This window comes from Oryctolagus cuniculus, chromosome 8 (assembly GCF_051225735.1).
Source record: "Oryctolagus cuniculus isolate XC-2025 breed Fujian yellow rabbit chromosome 8, ASM5122573v1, whole genome shotgun sequence".
Classification (NCBI taxonomy): domain Eukaryota; kingdom Metazoa; phylum Chordata; class Mammalia; order Lagomorpha; family Leporidae; genus Oryctolagus; species Oryctolagus cuniculus.
Window position 1 is genome coordinate 112,078,926 of NC_142874.1, and position 17,376 is coordinate 112,096,301.

General features: G+C 46.0%; 2 long non-coding RNA genes across 13 annotated transcripts in view; one reads left to right on the forward strand and one right to left on the reverse strand.

Moving 5' to 3' along the window:
• Positions 1-17,376, forward strand: part of LOC103350765 (uncharacterized) — a 75,225-nt gene that overhangs the window by 41,254 nt on the left and 16,595 nt on the right. For 7 of the 8 annotated variants that reach the window (XR_016212451.1, XR_016212453.1, XR_016212450.1 and 4 more), the window contains 3 exons: positions 1,802-1,932; positions 12,552-12,677; positions 16,258-16,431. This is a non-coding gene — a long non-coding RNA (uncharacterized LOC103350765). The remainder of the gene's footprint in view (positions 1-1,801; positions 1,933-12,551; positions 12,678-16,257; positions 16,432-17,376) is intronic. The other variant, XR_016212456.1, reaches the window with a different exon arrangement.
• The window catches only part of LOC149125116 (uncharacterized), a 44,133-nt gene continuing 28,682 nt past the window's right edge, over positions 1,926-17,376 (reverse strand). For 3 of the 5 annotated variants that reach the window (XR_016212446.1, XR_016212441.1, XR_016212445.1), the window contains exon 4: positions 1,926-2,507. This is a non-coding gene — a long non-coding RNA (uncharacterized LOC149125116). Of the gene's footprint in view, positions 11,062-17,376 lie in introns of all 5 variants that reach the window. The other 2 variants (XR_016212447.1, XR_016212442.1) reach the window with 1 other exon arrangement.

Genomic DNA, 17,376 nt, shown 5'->3' on the forward strand with positions numbered 1-17,376 from the left:
CTCTTCAAAATGTAGGACCAACTCACTTATGCATCTCAGTGCTGATAACTAGGTTCTGCTTTGATATCAAAGCACAAAGAACCTTTTAATTTTACTAACATGTTTTGAGAATTAGTCCTTAAAGAAAAACCTTCCTGGTGAAGATTGATTTGTTTGCTAATGAGATTAAACAAGGGGCCGGCACTGTGGTACAGCAGGTTAAAGCCTTGGCCTGAAGCGCTGGCATCCCATATAGGCACTGGTTCTAGTCCCGGCTGCTCCTCTTCCGATCCAGCTCTCTGCTGTGGCCTGGGAAAGCAGTAGAAGATGGCCCAAGTCCTTGGGCCCCTGCACTCATGTGGGAGACCTGGAAGAAGCTCCTGGCTTCAGATTGGCTCAGCTCCAGCCATTGTGGCCATTTTGGGAGTCAACCAGCGGATGGAAAACCTAGCTCTCTCTCTGCCTCTGCCTCTCTGTGACTCTTTCAAGTAAATAAATAAATCTTCAAATATATATATATAATTTTAAAATCCAATGAGTAGACTATCATAGTATATTTATCTGGTTAGTAGTCATGTTCTTAGCAACATAAAAGCTGAAATTGATGAGAATCCAGCACAGCACATTTCAAAAGCTGGTAAAATCCAGTCTAATAACTTTATGTCCACATCTAAAACTTGAAAATTAGCCCCATGAGATCAGTAAAGTGTCAATGAGAAGAAGACTTGATGTGGCCTCACAATTCATACTCATTAATAGGAAAAAGTAGCGCTTCAGATGAGTGGGAGTAAAAGTCCCAATAGGTCAGATGCCTTTAGCACATTAGATGTAGAAAAATAAATTGCAAGAGTGATAGCTGCCTCATCAACAACTGAATTTTCTTTTAAAAATATATAAAAAGCACTGTTCAGATGGCTCCATGATGTCTATTCATTTTTTTAAAAAGGTTTTATTTATTTAGGAGGTAAAGTTACAGTGAGAGGGCGAGACATAGAGGTCTTCCATCCACTGATTCACTCCCCAAATGGTCACAACGGCTGGAACTGGGCTGATCTGAAGCCAGGAGTCAGGAGATTCTTCCAGGTCTCCCATGCGGGTGCAGGGGCCCAAGGACTTGGGCCATCTTCCACTGCTTTCCCAGGACATAGCAGAGAGCTGGATTGGAGGAGGAGCAGCTGGGACTAGAACCAGCAGCTATATGGGTTGCCAGCAGCATAGGTGGAGGATTAACCTACAGAGCCAGCCCCAATGTCTGTTAATTCTAATGACGTCATTGTAAGAATCTGTTTACTTGTGGTACACTTCAGAATTAAGTCCCTATCTTATAGGAGAGGGGAGAAAGGTGAATGTGGAGAAGGGCCACATGGCGAATGCTTTCTCTTTTCTGCAGTGCTGATTCCTCAGTTATTTACATAGTGAAAACCAGAAAGGAATAAAATTTAGTACAGTGTCCTCAAAATGGCACGCACACACAGCAAAAACAAACCAAGCCAAGTTGTTTTAGAGTTGTATCTAGAGGAGACTACATAAAAACAGATTGTCAACAAAACTGGCTAAATTGGGCAAAGATGGATGTTATTCAGAACTGACTTTGAATGTGGCAGAATATGGATTAGCAGGTTAAACCAACTGCAATGCACACAGACGCGCATGGCTGCACGCTCTGACCACCCCAAAACATGGCAGTGTTAAACTTACTCTTGTGTTACCTAATTTTTTAAACTGAAATGTTTAACTTTCTGTTCCTATCATTTAACACATGGGACGTTTGTAATTTTTCTTGAATCAGCTCAGGATCGTGTCCTTGGTTGTTTCTATGCAGGTGGAGAAAGCACACGTCAAGAAGAGCAGTGCCACCTGCACAAGGACCACCAGCCCGCGGAGCAGGAGTGAGAGAGGGCAGCGATCGCTTCTCTCGGGAAGACCTCAAGCTGCTCTGTCTCCCAGAAACCTGTGATGTTGAGATCTTCTTTCCCGGGACTGTCCTTTGAGTACCACCTACTGCAAGCCAAGCTTCCAGAGTGTTACTAGTATTGATGAGTGTGTTCACCAAGAACTAGCTCAGTCTAACTTTAGTGCTGGCAGAATAGCAGAGGAGGACATGATGTCATCTATCTCATCCAGAGAAAAAGGGGGGTTGCAGAGGAAGGAGGAAGAGTCGGGGGGGGGGAGCAACCAAAAGAAATAAAGATCCACAAAAGTCTAAGTTGTCTATGAGAGAGTGAAGGTAAACTGGCTTAGTCTCATAAGATCAAATGCTTCAAGTTTCCCCAGTAATAATCACAGTGAAATCTTTTTTATTATTTTTTAAAGAGTTATTTATTTTACTTTAAAGAGTTACAGAGAGAGGAGGAGAGACAGAGAGAGATCTTCCATCTGCTGGTTCACTCTCCAAATGGCTGCCATAGCCAGGGCTGGGCCAGGAGGAAGCCAGGAGCCAGGTGTCTCATCCAGGTCTGCCATGTGGGTGCAGGAACCCAAGTACTTGGACCATCTTCCAATGCTTTCCCAAGCACATTAGCAGGGAGCTGGATCAGAAGTGGAATAGCCAGGATTTGAACTGGTGCCCAGCGTTGTGGGTGGTGGCTTTACCTGCTTCACCACAATGCTAGCCCTCATAGTGAACTCTTAATGGCACTAACCTATGCTAGGCATTGTTCTAAAGGTTCTTCATATATTAGCTCTGAGGTACTATGAATATGCCCACTTTAGAGCTGAGGTTATTGAGGCACAGAGGTAAGTTGCCCAGAATTAGAAAGCAGTGGGAGGAGGATCTGAATCTAGGCAGCTCCAGCTCTAGAGTCTAGTTGCTGTGGAATTCATCTTTATTTTACAGCTTCTCTGTAGATACAGTCAACTCAAAGTGATGAAATGTGTGTTACTGGTCCACAGTGACATGAGCTGCTTGCACCAGACTATAACAATGAGAGCATTATATACACTATTCTTTAAGCTTTTTTTTTTTTTTTTTTGGTAGGCTTCCTGTATGGAAGAGGTAGTGCACCTGATTTATAGCATGGCTGACATGCTAATCTCGTCTCCAACTTGCCACTAACAACCCATGCACTAGTAGCAATCCTTGAATCACCCTTTGGCACAGTGCTAACAGATTACCTTCCCTGGTTCCAGAAGAGGCAATGGAACCTATATATTTTTTAAGACTTACTTATTTGAAAGTTTTAAGTTACTGGGGGGAGGGCGTGGAGGAGAGCATTTTCATCCACTGGTTCACTCCCCAAATGGCCACAATGGCTGGGGCTAGGCCAGGCCAAAGCCAGAGCCAGAAACTGCATCTTGGTCTCCCACATGGATGGCAGGGCCCCAGGGACTTGGGCCATCTTGTATTGCTTTCCCAGGTGCATTGGCAGGGAGCTGGATTATAATTGTAAGTGGAACATCTGGGACTTGAACTAGTGCCATACCAGCTGCTGGCACTGCAGGCAGCTGCTTAATCCACTGTGCCACAGCACCAGCCCAAAGGGGACTTTGGCTTAAGATCATGAAAGCACCCCCTTGAGGCAGGCGCTGAGGGGCATTCTGATGTGCAGGCTCAGACAGCAAGGAAATGTCTAGCAACCTCCTGACCAGCAAGTGGAACACACAGGCTTTGACATCACATCAGACTATGCTATGCTGACTCTTCCTGGCCCGGAAGTCACTCAGACCAACAGTAAGAACGAAAAAAGCTGTGACATGCGCAGGGTCGGGGTTGGGAGCTCTCAGCTTCTACTCTTGCTCCACTGCCACCCCTCTACCCTTTTCCCACCCACTCGGCCTCCAGAGAGGCCCTCTTTGAGACACATCTCATACTAAGTGCCTCCACTTAAGGCGCATAGTTGTTCTAATAGATTTGCTTCACCCCAGCAGGTTTTCCTTTGAGTACAATTTACGTATGTCCTGCTTTCCAACCAGGGCAACATAGGATATGCTGTGAGTTTAGTATCATTGCATTCATATTGGGAGCACAACTTTATACTTATGAAACAGAAAGGACCCCTCTCCCATCCACATCCTGGCTGCCTGAGGAACAGAGATGGTGCGTGTGGGAATGCATTGCTGCTCTTTCCTACACTAGGAGACACTTTTGGTCTCGTCCTGCTCCTCAGTGTCTAAGTAAGCTACCAGGTAAACTGTAGGACCCGCCACGTGGAAAGCCAGGTCTCTGCTTCCACCTAAAGAACTTTATGCCCAGGAGATGGTCATCCAAGTTCTGCATAAACTTTTTGGGGAGAAAAATAAGTAGCCACATTGAATAGCAGAGCATATTAATTTTGTACAGTCTGATAGTTAAACTGTTCTTTCCTGCTATTAAGCTAAATTCTGTATTATCTGTATTGCAAGTTCTAGGTTTTCTTTTCTAAAGCAATTGAAGAATCTCATCCTTCTCTGACTTCATACCCTCACACATGGTTCTCTATCCCTCTAACCTTTAACCTCTGACCTCTAATCATGCTGTCGTACAGCATGGTTTCCATAACCGAATTATTTTGCTCTTGATTTACATCAGCCTTGTGAGATGTTTCAGGTATGTGTGCTAGAGTCAGTTGCCTGAGTTTGAATCCTGCTTCTACCAGTTGTTAGCTGTGTGAATATGGAAATTTGTTTAACTTTTCTGTCTCATTTTTTTCAATGACAGAACAGTGTGCCTATCTTAATATTTGCGAATGGTCAGTGGTATAATAATATGTATAAAGTGCATAGTAAATGCTCAGAAGTGGAATAGTAAGACTATACATTTTTAGTTTGGAAATTTTGATTCTCCTAAAGTAACCTACAGTGACCTTGGCTTTCTTTTGAGCCGTTCTTCATTCTCTTACCCAGTAGGGGTGCCTCCCACGCCTCCTGTGAGCCTGTGGAGGGGCAGGTGAGTGGGGGCCCAAGAAGGTGCTGCATTAAATAGACTCATCAGGAGAGGCCTCATCAAAAAGGTGACAGTTGAGCAAAGACCTGAAGCAAGGGAGTTAACTATGGGCATTTCAAGAAAAACAGTACTCCAGTGGTGCATGCACTAAGGTGGGACCCACGCTGCATGTTCCCAGGAGTGAGAGGAGGCCGCTGTGGATGGGCCTAGGGGATAAAGGCAGCAGCAGAGAGGGAGGCAGAAAGGAACCAGGCAGATGCTTTGGAGTGGGGTCAGCCCATGAGGGTTGAGAACCACAGTGATGTGACTGGGATTTCTTTTTTTCTTTTTTTTTGACAGGCAGAGTGGACAGAGAGAGACAGAAAGAAAGGTCTTCCTTTTGCCATTGGTTCACCCTCCAATGGCTGCCTCAGCCGGTGCACTACGGCCGGCACATCGCACTGATCCAAAGCCAGGAGCCAGGTGCTTTTGGTCTCCCATGCGGGTGCAGGGCCCAAGCACTTGGGCCATCCTCCACTGCACTCCCGGGCAACAGCAGAGAGCTGGCCTGGAAGAGGAGCAACCGGGACAGAATCCGGCACCCCGACCGGGACTAGAACCCAGTGTGCCGGTGCTGCAGGCAGAGGATTAGCCTAGTGAGCTGCAGCGCCGGCCTGTGACTGGGATTTCAATCAGTCACGGCCCAGGCAAGGCGGCAAGCAAGTTAGGCACAGTAGCAGCCGGACCAGGGTGATGGCCCTCATGTGGAAGAAGTGTAGTCAGCCTCTGGGCATTTGTTGAGGGCAGAGTCAAGAGGATTTCCTAGCTGATGAGACAGGAGGTGTGAGAAAGAGAGGAGTGGAAAATGATTGTGTCATTTGTGTCCTGAGCCCCTGGTGCAGTGGAGCTGGTGTGAGAGCTGTGGATGGCGTGGGTGGAGCAGGCTTACAGGGGAGCAGAACTGGACTGGGAGTACACGAAGTATTAGTGATCCACCGTGCAGGGGATTGGAGTGGTCAAGGAGGAGGCTGAGTGCAGGTGTCTGAGCGGGGGAGAGCCAGGCTGCAGCAGGCTTGGGTCCAACCCAGACTGGAGGAGGCTTCCGAGGAGTGAGTGCTGAGTGGGTAGTGGGAACCAAGGACTAAGCCCTGAGACACTCAAGTGTTCAGAGGTTGGGCAGGAAAGAGAGAGGGAAGGAGGGAAGGAAGGAGGGAAGGAGAGAGAGAGAAGTGAAATAAGTAAAAGGAAATAAATATGTAAACAACTTAAAAAGAAAAAAGGGGCAGAGTTGAGAAGTCAAGGAGGCCAAGGCAGTGCAAGAGTTTGAAGAGCAGAAGAGCAGAGCCAAGGGGACCAGAGAATGAAAAGGCCTGGAGAGCTGCAAGGGTTCCCCCAGAGGGACTCCAGCCAAGGACTGATGGGCACAGACCTGCGGAAATGAGATGGCCCAGGGCCAAGGAAGGAGCCCCGGAGAAGCAGGGAGAGCAGTAATTCCTGCAGTTCCACAGGCCTGGAGACAGCTCTCAGGAGAGTAACAGTGCATTCCGGTGCCTGATGGGAACAACTGATGGGGCAGGAGATGAACAGGAGAACTGCTCAAGCGGTGTCTCTAGGGAGGGTAGGAACTGCTGCACAAATAGACAGAGGGCTAATCCTCCGCCTAGCGGCGCCGGCACACCGGGTTCTAGTCCCGGTCGGGGCGCCGGATTCTGTCCCGGTTGCCCCTCTTCCAGGCCAGCCCTCTGCTGTGGCCCGGGAGTGCAGTGGAGGATGGCCCAGGTGCTTGGGCCCTGCACCCCATGGGAGACCAGGAAAAGCACCTGGCTCCTGGCTCCTGCCATCGGATCAGCGCGGTGCGCCGGTCGCATCGCGCTGGCCGCGGTGGCCATTGGAGGGTGAACCAACGGCAAAGGAAGACCTTTCTCTCTGTCTCTCTCTCTCTCACTGTCCACTCTGCCTGTCAAAAAAAAAAAAAAAAAAAAAAAAAAAAAACCAAATAGACAGAGGTACATGCCTGAGAGCCTTTGGTCCCAGGCAAAATGGTGACGGATGTGAGCGGAGGGGCTGAGGAGTAAGTTGATGGTGCATGTCCTCTGCCCTCTTCAGTTTTTTTTCAGCTAAGTGGGATGCAGGAGCAACCTCTAAGGAGGAGGATAGGGCAGGAGATGCTGAGGATCTGAGGAGAGAGGAGAATGTGTCAAGTATTCTCTAAGCCATGGGATGCAGGGGAAAGCCCCAGAGCAGCCCAGAGTGCTCTCTGAAGGGGCTGTGAGGGGCATGAATTTAGAGAGGACTCCTCAGGGCTGGCGCTGTGGCACAGTTGGTTGAGCCTCCTCCTGCAGTGCCGACATCCCATATATGTGCTGGTTCAAGTCCTGGCTGCTCCACTTCCAATCCAGCTCCCTGCTAATGGCTTGGGAAAGGGAAGATGACCCAAGTGCTCGGGCCCCTGTACTTACGTGGGAGACCCGAAAAAGGCTCCTGGCTTCAGATTGTCTTAGCTCCAGCCATTGTGGCCATTTGGGGAGTGAACCAGTGGATGGAATACTTTTCTCTATATACATATTTCCCTCTCTGTAACTCTGCCTCTCAAATAAATCTTTAGAAAAAAAAAAAGTAAGGACTTCTCATGTGGTTGTTTTTACTTCCTCACCCATCATTAGCGGCTATCCTCTCAACCTTGGAGCAGTGAACTTCTTTCTCTTCTTCCTAGTCACCACCAGAATTGTTGAACAGGACAAAGTCCAAGGCAGAATCTATTGGTTCACCTTGAAAGATATCTTATTGGGGTCAACGTTATGGTGAAGCGAGTAAAGACACTCCCACATGGGAGACCCAGAAGAAGCTCCTAGCTCTTGGCTTTGACCTGACCCAGTCCTGGCTACTGTGGCTATCTGGGGAGTGAACCAGTGGATTGAAGATTTCTCTCTCTCTCTCTACCCCCCCCCCCAACACAACACTCTCAAATAAATAAATAAATCTGTAAGAAAAAAAAAAAGACATTGGGGCTGGTGCTGTGGCATAGTGGGTAAAGCCGCCATCTGTAGTACCAGCATCCCAGTTCAAGTCTCAGCTGCTCCACTTCTGATCCAGGTCTCTACTATGGCGTGGGAAATGCACTAGAGGATGGCCCAAGTCCTTGGGCCCCTGCACCTGCATGGGATACCCGGAAGAAACTCCTGGCTCCTGGACCTTTGTGTCTGTTCTGGCGAGTGAACCAGCAGATGCAAGACACCTCTCTTCTCTCTGCCTCTGCCTCTCTGTAACTCTGCCTTTCAAATAAATAAATAAATCTTAAAAAAAAAAAAAGAGACAGCTTGGCATTGACATTAATTTGTCAACATAGTTGGTTAAATATATTTAACCAGCTTACTATTCAGATAAATCTACCATCAAGTTGAATTACCCTTTTTGCAGTGCCATCAGAATTTATTAAGTGCCTTGCTGAAATCACGACACTTCATATCTGCAGCATTTCCCTACCTTTTTGTATAATTTTTAATGAAGTAAATTTGGGGTGATTTCTTAACAAGTCCATATTTGCTATGCTAGCTATGTTTTTTTAATTTATCTTTTAATTCTATTTTTTCATATGGAAAAATTGTTTAAAATTGTTTTAAAACATCTATTCAGTTATTTGAAAGAGAAAGAGAAGGAAAAAGATCTTCCATCTGCTGGTTCATTCCCCAGATGCCTCCAACAGTTAGGGATGGTCCAGTCCAGAGCCAGGAGCCAGAAATTCCATCCAGGTCTCCCTTGTGGGTGACAGGGATCAAAGTGCTTGAGTCACATTTGTTGCTTCTCCAGGAATGGCGGAGTAGCTGGGACTCAAAACAAGCATTCTGATAAGGAATGCTGGTATCCCAAAAAGTGGCTTGACCCACTGTGTCTCAATACCTACTTGCTTGGGGTTTAAAAAAATTTACTCATGTATGTCTTTGAGAAGTGGGGGAGAGAGATAGAGATAGAGATAGAGATAGAGATAGATATATATATATATATATATAGAGAGAGAGAGAGAGAGAGAGAGAGACCCCTGTGCTTGCATACTCCCTAAATGCCTGCAATGTCTGGGGCTAGAGCCCGGCAGTCATAATTGAAACCCAGGTCTCCCATGTGGTTGGCAAGAATCCAGTGATTGAGCCATCATTGCTGCCTCCCAGGGTCTGTATTAGCAAGAAACTGGAGTCAGGAACTGAAGCTGGTACCAAACCCAGGCACCCTGATATGGCACATGGGCATCTCAACTGCTAGGGCAAAACTGTTTTTTGTTTGTTTGTTTTGTTTGTTTTTTTAAGTGTAAAAACAAGATTGCATGCTTCTGGGCAAGCCAGCTGTACTGCCTCAAGGTGGGAGTCAGTGGATTACCTCCTGCTGTGCTAACCTCCCTGCTGGTTCTAAATCAGTTCAAGACTCACTCAAGTTACCCAAGTGGTCGGGGTGTAGCTACTAGAACACTGGGCATCCATTGCTAGTTGTTCACCAGTCTTCCCTTCTTTATTAACTGGATTCCCAACTTTATCCTGGGCAGCAATGTGCAAAACTAAAAAAAAGGAAATGGGAGGAGTGTAGAGAGACGGAAAGGACACTATTTCTTAATCTTTTTGCTGCTAGCTCACATCACTGTTTGCATTAAGAAAACCACAGCAGAATCGTCAGGGGGAATTTTTATATCACTGATACTTAATCAGAGGGGGTCTTCAAAGACTTCATGGAAATGCATATTATAAAATATTATGCAAGGATTTAAGAAATTTTGCACTAAAATAAAATCATCTTTCAATTCCATTTTACATGAACTTTTTGAAGTGTCCTTGTATGCAGAAAATATATTTCAGCATTTTCCTCTTATTTTGGCATGGACATAGATGTGAAGCTGGAGGCCAGGCGATGACTATCAGGAGGCTAAAGCTTCAGACCACAGGTGGTGAAGGGGAAGCCAGAGCAGCTAGGTCTGTCCTTGACCCTGAGGAGCTGCTGCTGTAGCCCTGAACTACTTGCCTACTTCTAGGGGTGTGAAGACTGCAACCCCTGCTTTGGGTTAAGTCATTGATGCAGAGTTCTTGTCTCATGCAGCAAAATAGCACACACAAGCATGGATAGAAACTGGAAAGCTGGTCACCAGACCAAGCCCAGGAACTGCCTACTGTCTACTCCTCCCCTCGCAGTAGCTACATGGTCTGTCTCTCATGGTGTGCATTTCTTTTCCCTAACCATTTGTTTTCCTTTCTGTAACTACTTTCTAATCTAATCACTAGATGTGTTCTTTAAGTTGAGACTTCTACTTACTAGTACTTTCCCTTATCTTATGATGTTAGTTGATTCCACACTCATCATGGCATTTCCAGTGTTTCTTTTCTTTTTTTTAAATTTTTTAAAATTTTTTTAGAGAGAGACAGAGAGAAAGGTCTTCCTTCTGTTGGTTCACCCCGCCCCCCCCAAATGGCTGCTACGGCCAGCGCTGCACCAATCCAAAGCCAGGAGCCAGGTGCTTCCTCCTGGTCTCCCATGCGGGTGCAGGGCCCAAACACTTGGACCATCCTCCACTGCCCTCCCGGGCCACAGCAGAGAGTTGGACTAGAAGAGGGGCAACTGAGACAGAACCGGTGCTCCAACCGGAACTAGAACCCAGAGTGCCAGTGCCGCAGGCAGAGGATTAGCCTAGTGAGCCCCAGCGCCCAGTGTTTCTTTTCTTTTCTTTTTTTTTAAGATTTATTTATTTTACTTGAAAGAGTTACAGAGAGAGAGGAGAGGTAGAGAGGCAGAGAGACAGAGAAAGAGAGAGAGAGAGAGGTCTTCCATCCATTGGTCCACTCCCCAATTGGCTGCAACGGCTGGAGCTGTGCCGATCCGAAACCAGGAGCCAGGAGCTTCCTCTGGGTCTCCCATGGGGGTTAAGGGTCTCAAACCGGTGCCCATATGGGATGCTGGCACCCCAGGCCAGGGTGTTAACCTGCTGCGCCACAGCGCCGGCCCCTCCAGTGTTTCTTTACATCATGTCTTCTGATTTTCAATTCTCACATTTATTTTTTTCTTCATTGTTCCTTACTCTAAATCCTGGAGAAGAGTATGATTTTCCAATTTTGTTTGAGTCATAGTTCAGTCTATTGATTGTCTACTGCTGGGCCTGATGTCCACCTCTAAGCCAAGTGGCTGTAGTTTGGAGAAATGGATGCTTTTAGGAATATGCATAGGTTGCCTGGCCTTCTAAGGGTCCTTCAGGGACTCTGGGCAGTTCAGGGCTGCAAGAAGGGATAGGACAAGTCTCATCATAAACCTCAGGCCTGGTATGTTGTAGCCAATTGAAAACATAGCCACTCCTGCATAACAAAGCCAATTAAAATCTCATTTAAAATGAGCCACATTCCAGAAAACATAAACTAATCAACTTTGGGAAATTTGCAAGCTCAAGTTCCTATCCAAGTTTGTTTCTTTTTTTTTTTTTTTAATACACTCTATGAAAGTTTGAAGATCTTTTCGTGCTTGATTTTTTTCATATGTGAACATAGAGAACTCAAGGCTGGCACTGTGGCATAGCAGGTTGAGATGCTGCTTGTGACAATGGCATCCATCATAGACTCTAGTTTGAGTCCTGGCTGCCCCACTTCGGATCTACCTCCCTGCTAATGCACTGAGAAGCCAGCAGAAGATGACCCAAGTGCTTGTGCCCCTGCACCCATGTGGCAGACCCAAAAGAAGCTCCTGGCTCCTGACTTTGTACTGGCCCAGCTCTGGCTGTTGTGGCTATTTGGGTAGTGGACCAGTGGATGGGAAATCTCTCTCTCTCTCTTTCTCTCTCTCTGACTCTGCCTTTCAAATAAATAAATATGAAACAAAAAAATTAGGGAACTCATATCTATTACCTCTTGAGGTTTTAGGGAGGAGCAATACAACTGATTTGCAAAGTGTTATTGTTAAGGATTTATTTATTTGAAAGAGTGACAGAGAGATCTTCCATCACTGGATTACTTCCCAAATATCTGAAACAGCCAGGGCTGGGCCATGCTGAAGCCAGGAGCCAGAAACTCCACCTGGATCTCCCACAGTGGTGTCAGGAACCCAGCTACTTGGAGCATCATCCACTGCCTCCCAGGAGCATTAGCAGGAAGCTGGATCAGAAGTACTGAGTAGCTGGAACTTGAACTTGAACCAGCACTCTGATACAGAATGTGGATGTTCAAGCACTGGCTTAATCTGCTGCACCACAGAGCCTGGCCCTGTAAAGTGTTCTATTGCTATAAAGTGCTTTGTTGAAAATAGTCTGGATTTGAATAGTTTGATTTTTTGCGGTATGTAATAAAGAGGAGCGCTTGTCAAATAAATAAATGCATGTCTAAATTTTCTTCCAGTTGTTACATTTGTGAAAGTTCTTAAAATTCAGAAAGAACGGTCTGAGATGTTAAAGGCTTCATTCACACTAAAACTTTCCTTACCCAGAAAATAGAATTCTAGCATCATTCTTAGTTTATTCTTTCACAAGTCATTCGGGTACCAGTTAACTATGATAACTGTGTCCTGGACTTTATGCACCAGGGTATGAGATCAGAATTAAAGGGCAGAGCAGTGCTGACTTTGCAGAGTTGACTGTGCTCATCTCTTCCTGCTTCCACAACTCTTTTCCTGCTCCATTTTCACTGGTGTCAGTAGCTTAAAATAAGCTACGCTGGGAGTATTTACACCATAGCAATGAGCAAGTCTATAAATGAGGTCTTGTCTTTCTCCTCTTTTCCAGAGAGCTGGATTTCAAACATCTACTAGCACACCACAGGATTGGGTGCACCTAGAACTGAAGAACATGTACAGATGACAGCACACAGCATCAACATCACCATCATCATCAACAGCTAAAAGAGGCCTAGTAGGTGTTAAAACAGTTTTTGAAATAATAATTCTGGGGCTGGCACTGTGGTATAGTAGTAGTAGGTTAAGCCTCTGCCTACGATGCCGGAATCCACAGTTTCCCCAGAGCAGACTATGAGACAAAAGTTTTGAATGCTACAGTTTATTTGGGTGTCATCCCAAAGAGGGAATAAAGAAGTGAAACAGGACAAAGAAGTCACCTAAAGGTGTTTTCACGCCAGTTATTACAATGGGGGACTGGCCCTTAATTATTCAGTAAAACCATGTGAGTCAAATCTCAGTTTTCCTACCACATGAATGAAGGAACTGGGATATTTGCACAACTATTCCCATCAATTATTGGTGGGGTTGGAGGGCTGGGAAGGAGGCATTGAATTTCCGGCATATCTAGTTTGCCCACAATGCCAGAGATAGCATTCAGATTGCTGAAAGTTGGCCTTTGTACTGAAATATGATGATAAAGTAGACAGATGGGCCAGGTACCGACAGTGATTGTTGCAAACCATCCTACCCCTTGGGGATGTGCCTGAGAATTTCATTGCCCCAGAGTTTTGGAATTCCAAGAGACAATATAACTCTTATTTCATCCTTAATTCTCTGACCCTTAACACTCATACCCAACAACAGGACTATCACAACCCCTCTCCCCAGAAAGTTTAGCAGTAGTACAGCTGCCAACCTCCTGTACTTCCCCCTCCCAACAAAAAGTCCACAGGTGCAAAATAAAAATCATTATAGCCACTACTGCAGAGTAACATAGTATCTGCCTACTTGCACACCAACCAAAACTCCCCCATGACCTATGAACATTCCCACTGTGAACTCTTTTCAGCCTGCTCTGTTACTCTTTTTTTTTTTTAAGATTTATTTATTTATTTGAAGGGCAGAGTTACAGAGAGGAAGAGAGAGAGGCATCCATAAAGGATGCCAGCACTGCAGGCAGCGGCTTTTACCTGCCACGCCACAGCGCCGGCCCCACGTTACCCATTTTTAAATCTTCACCATTTAGAACAGTATTGGGTAAGCAGGTGGCACTCAATAAGTGTTTCTTGAATTGTCTAAATTGACCAACCTAATTTGGATCCATGGACTCATGAAATCTGTTATCATAACCTCATACATGCTTGTTTAATCATTTAGTTCCAAAACAGCATGTTGACTATGTAGGTAGGGACTAACTACTTCAGGCATTAATCTGAAAATTTAAGCATTATTTCTTTCTAAAAATATTTATTTATTTATTTATTTGAAAGGCAGAGTTACAGAAAGGAAGAGGGAGGGAGGAAGGGAGAGAGGGAGGGAGGGAGGGAGGGAGGGAGGGAGGGAGGGAGGGAGGGAGAGAGAGAGAGAGAGAGAAAGTCTTCCAAATGCTAGCTCACTCCCTAAATGGCCACAATGGCCAGGGCTGGGCCAGACCAAAGCCAGGTACCAGGAGCTTCATCCAGGTCTCCCTCATGGGTACAGAAGCCCAAGCACTTGGGCCATCTTCTGCTACTTCCCAAAAGCATTAGCAGGGAGCTAGATCAGAAGTGGAGCACCTAGGGCTTGAACTGGTGGCCATATGGGATGCCAGCACTATAGGCAGTGGCTTAACCTGCTTTGCCACAGTGCTGGCCCCTCAAGCATTATTTCCGGCACTTGAGAACATTACTGTGTCTCAGTCAAAGCTGTGTTGCATATTTTACTAATTAAGAACTGTGATGGGGCCAACACTGTGGCATAGCTAGGAAAGCCACCACCTTCAGTGCCAGCATCCCATATGGATGCCGGTTTGAGACCTGGCTGCTCCACTTCTGATCCAGTTCACTGCTATGCCCTGGGAAAGCAGTAGAAGATGGCCCAAGTGCTTGGGCCCCTGCACCTGTTGGGGAGATCCAGCAGAAGCTTCTGGCTTCAGATTGGCCCAGCTCCAGCTGTTGCAGCCATTTGGAGAGTGAACTTGCAGATGGGAGACTCTCTCTCCCCGCCCCCTCTGTTTTCTCTCTCTGCCTCTGCCTTGCTAACTGTGCCTTCAACTAAATAATAAATCTTAAAAAAAAAAAAAAACTGTGATACTAGTGTTACCATCTTTAGGACAAGAGAGAAAAAAAAATAGTAAAAAGGCATATTTCCTGAACACCAATGGCATCAGCTAGTAGTGCCCTTGACACAGGAGTAACACATGTATTACCAAGAGCAACAAGCATACTTTAGGAAAAATGAATAGGCCTGCGTTTCAGCCTGTCTGTTCTATCTGCAGGTCTCCATTTCTCTGTGCTGTCTCTGGTTCTTGGGGAGCTGCAATTGAATGAGTGTGTCTTCTGGTTCAGTAATCCTCCAGAGTACACAGTGGTGTCCTCGGCACATGGAGGGCGGTCAGTAAGCCATGGCTGACATTCAGAATCGCCCTCCTGATCAGTGGAACAGTCCTGAGCAAACGAATTGCTAGGATTTCTTGAGCTCTGAAAGTGGTCATTGTCTAAAGGTGGTAAACAGGCTGTGCTGGCCACACCCAGCGTCCAGGAACGACTAAACATTTCATTTCTGCAGCCAGCTGAGCTGGCTTTTTCAAAGTCATCTCCAACAAGTGAACAAACGGTGACCTTCATCTTTCACTTTAGGACCCGAAGGTAAACCCAAGGTTCAACAAGAGATGGCATAAGAGCTTTCATTCTAAATGTAGGAGCTAAGAGACTCAAGCTGTTCTGAGAATGCCTAGTAGTTAGCAGAAGTGAGGCTTCAATGGAGACTTGGCACTCAAATGCATGAAATATTAGGGTCTTTCCTTTTTAGGATTTCTGTGTTACCTTGAGTAAAATCAGAAGCAAATGTACAGAGTGAAATAAAAATGAGGAAGTCTAACTCTTTAGGAATAACTCCTGAGTTGCAATTGGTATAGCAACAGGAGCTGGGAGGAGGAATTCAATTGTCATTGACTCAGCTCATCCCCGCAGCCAGCCGCGTGTTCCATCTGGAAACCCTGTTTCCCACAGGACAGCGGTTCTCTCCCTGCCTTCCATGACCATTTCTCCACCTCACACAGCACCCCTGCACACGATGAGGCACTGGTGGAAACTGCAGCCAGCATGGGCAGTCATCTTTAGCTAAATGCTCAATATCAGATGAGAACTGATTAGTAAAGGGTCTCCCAAGGGACAGATACAAAATGCAGGCAAAGAAGAATTCTCTGCTACAAAAGCCTACCCACACATAAAACTACAACATGGCACCCAAACTTTCCTTGCACCCTTTGTCGTACTGAGTTCTGTTTTCAGCAGGTACAGTTTTCCCTCCACCTGCAGAACTCCTTCTGAAGTAGACACCAGCAGCGTGAACCTCCTCGTGGCTCATGACTGAGAACGCCCTGCTGAGCGCACACATCACAGCTGGCTCTGAGATGCTGTCTGCAAAATGTCCGGGCCTCACTGTCAGGCTCAGCAGGCTCCCCGCTATGTTACTCTCTTATACTCTTAAGCGTGTGCACTTCACACAATGCCCTGGTTTGCTTTCACGTTGCAGGTTGTGTTTTTAGAAGATGATTAAAATGAGGTGGAAGGAATTACGCAGCCCAAAACACAGAACTTCCCCTTTTCTCTTAGAAAACCACCTGGGACGATAAAGAACCTCATTGGCCATCTGTTGGAGGAGACCCTAGAAGGAGGCCTGCTGTTCCTCCCAAATCAGCAAGTCTGTGATTTCCATGTGCTGGGCAAAGTGCTTCTACAATGCTTTCCTACAAAACGGCCAGATGGAAGAACACCTGATTCACACAGGTAATGGCTGATACAGTGGGTATCTTTTCTGTTCAAACAGGAAGAGAAGAGAGGAACAATTCCACGGAACTAGAAAGTAGAGTCATTCATTCAGGCAGTGACGGGGCCTGCATCACAGCTTCACATCTGCAATTCTCATTACAGGGCTGAGCTGCAGTTTCTGTCATTGGTGTCATATTCAGAGCTTTGTAATCTATGCCAAACTTGAAATGACTGACTTCATCCTGGGAAGAAATATTCCCAGGAAAGACTAGGAAACTTATTTTACCAATTGGTTTTTGAGAACACAGAACCAATAGAAAAATGAAAAGCATATGTATGATTTTTCAATTCAAGAAATGTCTTTACCATATCTTGTCTCATTACCATTCTATGTGCACTTAGGCCACATTTTCTTTTCTTTTTTTTAAAGATTTATTTATTTATATATTTGAAAGTCAGAGTTACAGAGAAGGAGAGGCAGAGAGAGAGAGAGAAATGTCTTCCATCTGATGGTTCACTCCCCAAAAGGCTGCAACAGCTAGAGCTGCACTGATCTGAAGCCAGGAGCCAGGAGCTTCTTCTGGGTCTCCCACGTGGGTGCAGGGGCCCAAGGACTTGGGCCATCTTCTACTGATTTCCCAGGCCACAGCAGAGAGCTGGGTTGGAAGTGGAGCAGCTGGGACTACAACCAGTGCCCATATGGGATGCCGGCACTGCAGGCAGTGGCTTTACCCACTACTCCACAGTGCTGGCTCCTATATTTTCAATTAAGAAAGGAGCAGTGGAGGAGAGTCCAGATGGCAGAATAGGGAGGGAGCTTATTGCTCTAGTCTAGGGGAAGATAGTTTAAAAAAAAAAAAAAGTGGAGAGAGTGCAATTTCAGGAAAGAGTTAGGGAAAAAGCTCCAGAAGAAATTCCACGCAAACTTAAAGGGTAACCCTGGACTATTTTAGGTTGTCTCGG